The sequence below is a fragment of the Sceloporus undulatus genome, chromosome 4 (genome assembly GCF_019175285.1).
Source record: "Sceloporus undulatus isolate JIND9_A2432 ecotype Alabama chromosome 4, SceUnd_v1.1, whole genome shotgun sequence".
Lineage (NCBI taxonomy): Eukaryota > Metazoa > Chordata > Lepidosauria > Squamata > Phrynosomatidae > Sceloporus > Sceloporus undulatus.
The window spans coordinates 131,678,844-131,686,064 of NC_056525.1; positions in this window are offsets into that span (position 1 = coordinate 131,678,844).

Sequence of the window (7,221 nt, forward strand, 5' to 3'; positions counted from 1 at the left end):
AATTCAACAAGTTCAACCATGCCAAATCAAGTCCAAACAACAAACCTTGTACTTTGTTTTGAGCATTGGCTCCCCTGCCGCTCGCGGCCGGGCGCTGGCTCCCCCCCCTGGGTGCCCTCTCCAGTCCCCCTCTCTCTCGCCCGCCGCTCCCCTACCTACCCCGACCCCCTGGGCGCCTGACCCCCCCCCACTCTGCTCACCCTGCCCCGCCCCCCCCTGCGAGCCCCGCGCGCCCTACTGCGCCCTCCCGCACCTCCCGTTGGCCGCGCCTGCGTTTTGGCCCCGGGCCCCGAGCGCCCGCCGGGGCCTGCGACGCGGACCAAAGGGCGGGCACGCGCCTGTGGGTGTTTGTCTCTGTGGAGGCGGGACTGCTGCTCATTAATCCCCACAACCAAACCCCGCCTCCCGGCCGTCCCCCACGTAAACCCCGACACCTTCTTCGACTCCACCAGACTCCCCACCCCCCACCCCCAGGACCAACCTACACAATTTCTTTAGCCACATGTACATCCCCCACCAAACATTATAGCCCTCCAGCCAGACCCCTATCTCTAACAAGTTATTGACCAATACTATAACCCGTCACGCAGTTCTTACCGCCATACTACGCCCCACTATCCCCACATCTCTTTCCCCACTCCCCCCGTAGGTCGCCAAATAATCAGCACTAGCCGGCGGAGAGAGACAAGCATTAAGAGACAAGAAAGGACCAGACCACCATGTATAATCAGACCTTCACTATTTTTTTGCCATTTTCCTCCCCCTGTGTTTGTGTACGGCCCCATTCGAGAGCTTCCTCCGGGCAATGAGAAAAAATCGCCTTGCCCGGGGTTCCCCAACCCCCCCCTTTTCCCGACCGATTTCCTACTTTTTCCCCGAACCAACTAACAAAAAAAGAAACGAATCTCTGCCCTCACTGCTCCTCGCATCGCCCCTTGGTCATGATGGTTCCTCTCGTAGTCAGAAATGTCAGTTAATTCCTTGATTGTTGCTTCCTTCAGTAGGTTTTGGACCTCCTTCCGCGCATCCATCACCACCTCCCCTCCCACCGTAGCCTCCATCCCTCCTTCCTGGCCTCCACCCTCCTTGCATCCGTACCGGCTTGCTGCAGTCAGGTAGGGGAGGCCCCGGCGCGCAACATATCCGCCGATCAATGCCTTCACTCCTCCTCCCTCTTAAGGCCTCATTCGGAGGCCCCGTCAGTGAGGGGAGGCCCTTGCAAGACTCCCCCACAGGGGCAAATATCACCTCGTACTTCCATCCTCCGTGTCCATCCTAGTCGGCTGAGGCCGGGAAGATTAGGGCGTCCCTTTCTCGTCTGCCGAGGGGCTGGGCCCATTCCTTCCGATCCTACCCAACGCTTTCCTCTGCTGATTCCTGTGAATTGAAGTCTCCCCGCGGCATATCGTAAGCCCACTTCATATTACCCGTCCCTCCTCTGGCGCGTCTTGGTTCGCTTGTAAGTTAGGTTATGTGACCCGGACTACCAGGCCGCGTGCCCGGTTGCCTTCCCCCGTTCGCGGGGCCTCTGCGTCTGGCACTGGGAATGAAGGGAGTCCCCTGCGCTCTTACCCCTGCCTGAGCCCTATCCTTCCTCCGCAGGCCTCTGGTGTAGGCCTGGGCAAGGTGAAAGGAGGGCTGCCGAAGGACTATTCTGAAACACATAAGGCCTGTCCCTAAATCGATCTACCTTTCCAACTCCCTCCCTCCCTCTGCCAATCTTAGTATGCAGTGATGCGAGCGCCCGGTCCCAGGCGGGGAGGGAGAAGCCGGCGTCCTTAAGTGGAGGCTTTCCCTCCCGTCGTGCCTGCCGCTGTTTCCCCTCCGTGGGAAAATGAGGACAAAATTTGTCAATGTAGGACAATATAAGCGTCAATCGCTTTTTCTGCTTCAGAAAGCTGTGGTCCTACATTGAAATTTTTATCCTACATTTTTCCTCTTTGGAGGTCCGGAGTTATGGCAACCCTAAACTGAACACAATTTTGGAGTGGAACAGGATTTGAAATCGTATTTCCCCAAATTACATACACATCTCTCAGTTGATCCTGGATTGGGTTCAAATTGTCCTAGCATTGCTTCGATTACTTGTGATAACTTCTCACGCAATAAAATGAATCTGCATGGTTGCATCCGGGATCACACTGCATTGACCTCCATTTCCTCCCCCCATGTGATAACGTTTCATAGCAGCAGAGAAAGGGGTGTGGCTTAAAGCCTGTTTGTCTGATCACTGACAGAGAAACAAAGTTCACTCCACAGAATATTCTTTTTGACTTAACACACAACTTGTAAATAAGGCACAGAACCTTCACAAGCAATATGAATCATATGAGTCGGTCTAGGCTTTAAGCATTAGAGCCTTATTCATTACTCTCTCTTCAAGATCTGTCAGACTGATAAATGCTATTTTTCTTTAATTAATTGTATAAAAATAACAAATAAGCTCTGCAGAACTACAGACCAGAGACCCTGACATCAATACAGGAAAAAATTAAAGCAGGTTATAAAGAAGTCCTGTTGTGCAAGTATCTGTATGACAATTCAGTGATCAGTAAGAGCCAGCAATGAATATATCAAGAAAAACCTGCAAATTAACTTATCTTTTTTGAGTGAACAAAGGGTAGTGCTCCCCCCCTTTTTTCCTTGGGGTGAGAGTGCAAAGAAGAAAGTCACAATATATCAGTTATCAATATCACTTGTTCGTGAGCACTTGCCTCAAAAGCATCCAACATGCCTTTTGATAAACAAAATAGAAACACTGAAGGACAGAAAGAGAAGCCAATGTACAGTATTAAAATAGGACTTATTGTAAACGCCGGGATAAAAATTGGGTTTGGATGGAAATGAAGATCACTGGTGGAAGTTTTGTCCGTAGGCCCAAAGCTATTAAATATGAATGATTCTTACACTGTAATCTATTTTTAGCTCTGATATTAATTTTGATAAGATTAATTAAATTAGGCAGGAGCCCCTAATGACCTTATAGTATGTTTTTTTTAATTTTACTCAATAGCAAGTAAAAACTTAACCTTACTTTCTCCCCAGGTACGTGAAAAGTCAACGCCACACCATCAAGTTGACTACATTGAGTACATGGATGAAGTGGCTTCTCTGCTTGGGGTGAAGCCCAACGTGGTCTCTATTTCACAGAACCCCAAGCTGGCGGGAAGTTATGTTTGGACCATGCACACACATATCAGTACCGTCTGCAAGGACCAGGGAAATGGGATGAAGCCAGAAAAGCAATCCGACCCGCATGACAGGATCTTGAAGCCCTTGAAAACTAGGCCCACTGACGAATCCAATCCCATGGGCCGCTTTGGTTAAAGTTGTTTGGCCTTGTTGTGCTCTTTGCTGCCTTTTTTTTACTCGTTTTAAGTGCTTAAGGTCTACACTGCCAAATAGCAAATAACAAGTGGAAGTAGAGAAAATCTATCGTCTGCTTTCCGTTTGGTTTCATTTTCATTTTTTAATGAATTGATGGTGAATATATAGCTATATCTATAATAATAATACAACTCAAGATTTGAGTAGAATAATATAATTTAGAAATTGCAAACACATCTTTGCTTCTATTACAAATTTAGCAAGGTTTTTCATATTTTTGGTGGCACAATAGTTGGGTAAAATGGCTGCAGGCACCATGGCAGCAGGGGTCCAGAACTGGACCCAGTATTCCAGGTGAGTGTTATGATTCATTCAACCCATGGTGCATGTCATCAGAGGTTGTGTTAATGCCTTAATTGATCATTTGATGATTGATTGCCATACTGTGAGTTATGTTGATTGCTGACTATATGTAAAGGCGTTAGACTCATAGAGTGAGAGATCGTTCAATGATAGATGTTATGTCTTAACTGGTTAATTGACTAAGGAGGATGACTATAAAGAGACATTATAAACAGATCCCCCAAGAACTGGAAGGGGCAACTGTAGCTAGACTATCACAGTTCAGAGCTGATAAAAACTATGTCAATCGGTTACCTGTTATCTACTGCTTTATTTATTCTTTAATAAATTGCTCTGTGCTACACTCTGGAGTCTGGTTATTGGATCTGAGAAGGAAGCTTAGCTAGCAGTGAACCTGACAGTGAGATATGACCAAAGCAGAATACGGTGGCACTATTTCTTCCCTTGATCTAGACACTATATACTTGGCCCTCCACATTCTCAGCTTTAACGCGATTTGATTATTCGCAAGATCAAGGCCAAATATGCATGCATTCCTCCTCCTCCTCCCTCCTGGGCTTTTCCCCTTGGGAGGAAAAAAGCCTTGGAGGGAGAGAGCACCCAGGAAGGGTGTGCACACCAAACCGGTGCCTTTCTTGGTGGGATAGCTGCCTTCCCAAATGGGAAAAGGGGGAGGAGGATTGATTCCCCCTGCATCTTTCCCAGTGGGACAGCTGCCTGGAGAAGACAGTTGTCCCACCAGGAAAGGGCCGAGGAGCCAATTAAAGGGGTGGGAGGGTGGGGAAAGACGCCAGCTCTTCTTCCACCACCTACCTTTCTCTGTGGCTCAACAGAGACAGAGGGAAGGGAGAAAGAAGACTGGGATCCTCTTCCCTTTTAAAGTCAGGGAGGAAAAGAGGAGGCTTGCTCTGGCCCTTATCACACATGGGGGGGAGGGGGACTGCAGCTCAGATCTGCAATCATTCCTGTTCTAGCAATGCGAAAAGTGATGTTTTTTCACACCAGATCTGGAATCACTCCTGTCTAGCAATGCAAATTCATGTTAAAACATGATGTTTTACTACACCTGGTTGCCTTTCCGTTGCCCTTCCAAATTGAGGGGGAAGTGGTGTCAGTTTGATTCCAACAAGTCACGTGATGCAGATCCAAGCAAAGCGGGGTGAGTGCACATTGTATTACCACACCAGAACATATGTTGAGGGTTCAACGATTCAAATCGGCACCCTTGTGCATGCTCAGTGGGGTGCTGGATGCTGCCATCTTTCCCTGCCCCCTCCTTAGCTGTCATCCTTCAGGATGAAGGAGCAGTCAGGGGATGATGGGATAGGTGGCAGGGTGGCAGAGAGGACAAGATGGAGTGAATGAGGAGGAGGGGGATGAAGGAGCAGGACACAGGGAGCCAAGGGGGGGTGACATCGGAGTGATCTTCCACACCAGACCAAGTCAGAGTGAAATCAAAGTGAGCTTGAATGTGAATTCACTTTTTACCGAATTCATCAAAATGAGGAATCACTTTGGATTCACTGCGGAAGCGCCACGGAAAGAGCTCCCATAGAAAGGAATCACGTCTGATAACACATTCACGTTATGACATGAATTCGCATTGTTGGACCCGCAGTCACATTGGAACTGAGCTGCAAAAGCTCTAAAAATCTCTGTGTGATAAACCTCTCTGATTGGGTGTAATTTATGGCTGCAGCTGCTGCCAGGTTTACTCAGCGCTGGGTTGCAGCCAAGGCTGTGAAAGCAACACCGGCTGCTGGTTGCATGGAAATGAGGCTAGAAAGTGGGTTGGAACAGGGGCAAAAAAGAGCAGATTCTTCCCAAACCCACAGTGGACTCTTCAGGACTTCTTTCCAGTCCTGGGAACTGCTTTGCTTCCAGAATCAGACAAAGAGCCATTAAAACATATACCCTACAACTGCCCTCTTTGGCCAGAGACAGGCCCAGTTAATAAAACTCTGCCATCCCAATTTCTCAGCTGCTCTTAAAATGTCCCACTTTCTCTCTTTGCTTCCAGCTTACTTCAGTTGCTGCAAATGGACTTAACAGTGTAAAAGTAGTATGGGTTCAGTTAACTTTGCAGGAAGGAGAAGAAGGGTGAATATGGATAGAGGTATCATATACTGTATAAGGTACTATATTTGTTGTTGTTGTTGTGTGCTTTCAAGTTGTTTCCAACTTAGGACAACCCTAAAAGTGGGGGAAAAAACCTATAATGGGTTTTTCTTGGCAAGTTTCTTCAGAGGGGGTTTGCCATTGCCTTCCTCTGTGGCTGAGATAGTGTGACTTGCCCAAGGTCTGGTGCCACAGCAAGCTGCCCTTCCCAGAATTTCATAGCATTGAGCCATGGCAGTTAAAATGGTGTCAAACCAAATTGTTTCTTCAGTGCAGATGCAGTCCAAGATGGTAGTCGGCCAGTTTGAGCCCAAGGATCAGTCCAAAGGCAAGCTCTGATGGGAACTCAGAATGCCTTCCTTCCTTCCTTCCTTCCTTCCTTCCTTCCTTCCTTCCTTCCTTCCTTCTCTACCTTTCCCCTTCTTTTCCATGTCACACATCTGATGCACAGACTGCTGCTTCAATGGTGCAATTGGCTTTTGGTAAAAGAGGCCCTCAAAGAGAACTAAGCTTGCTGTGTTCTGCCTTGCAATGAGGTTTGTTCCAAAGGGCTTCATTTCCCACAGCTGCTCAGTGGGAGCCAGGGGAACATGGGGGTTGTTATCAAACTGCCCATGATCTCACATCATCTGGCGATGTCCAGAGTTCCCACTCAAGACCAGGGCAGTTCTGGAGGTTGCATTAATGAGCACATGGATGTCTCTGCCTGGCCTCTTAATGGAGGTCAGCAGCGCAAGTGGCTCAGAGCGAGGCTTCCCCGATGGAGAGTGAAATCTAATTTAGGCAGCAAGGCTTCAAGAAAGCCACAGCTGCAAGAGAGAGAGACAGCAAGGCAGAGAGAGAGGCTTTAATATCCCAGCACCTTACCATGGGAGCTTAATGGGAGCCAAGCAGGGTGGAAAGAGCAGGAAGGCAGATCCCCAAAGGTCCCCTGCTTTTAAAGGCACCCAGCAGTCACGGAGCACACCGGTGACCCTCGGTCTGCAAAGTTACAATGCCTTGTAACTTGCCTGTGGAGCAACAGTGCAGTTATTCCACAGCCACAAAATGAATTGGAGGAAGCTTCCTACAAAGCATAGCTAATGCGCTATTCACCTCAAAGAGCACGGATGTGTGATGCACAATGTGTAAATATGCATCTATCTGCAATGTGTGACTGTGCTCAATGGCACCAGGCATTCAACCTTGAGATGAATGCGCACACTCTGCATTTAGAGGAAAATGACCAACTGCTTCCATGGGGAATTTGTGGCTGTGCAAGAAACCAACAAATTGCCATCTTACCTCTCTGGTTTGCCCCCTTTGTAAAGCGGGAGTAGCCTGGTTGGGAAGGGTCTGGGGGCTTAGGTAGGTAGCCCTGCATCTGCCCAAATTGTAGGGCCACCCTGAGGTTCCCAGAGAACATTTGCACCC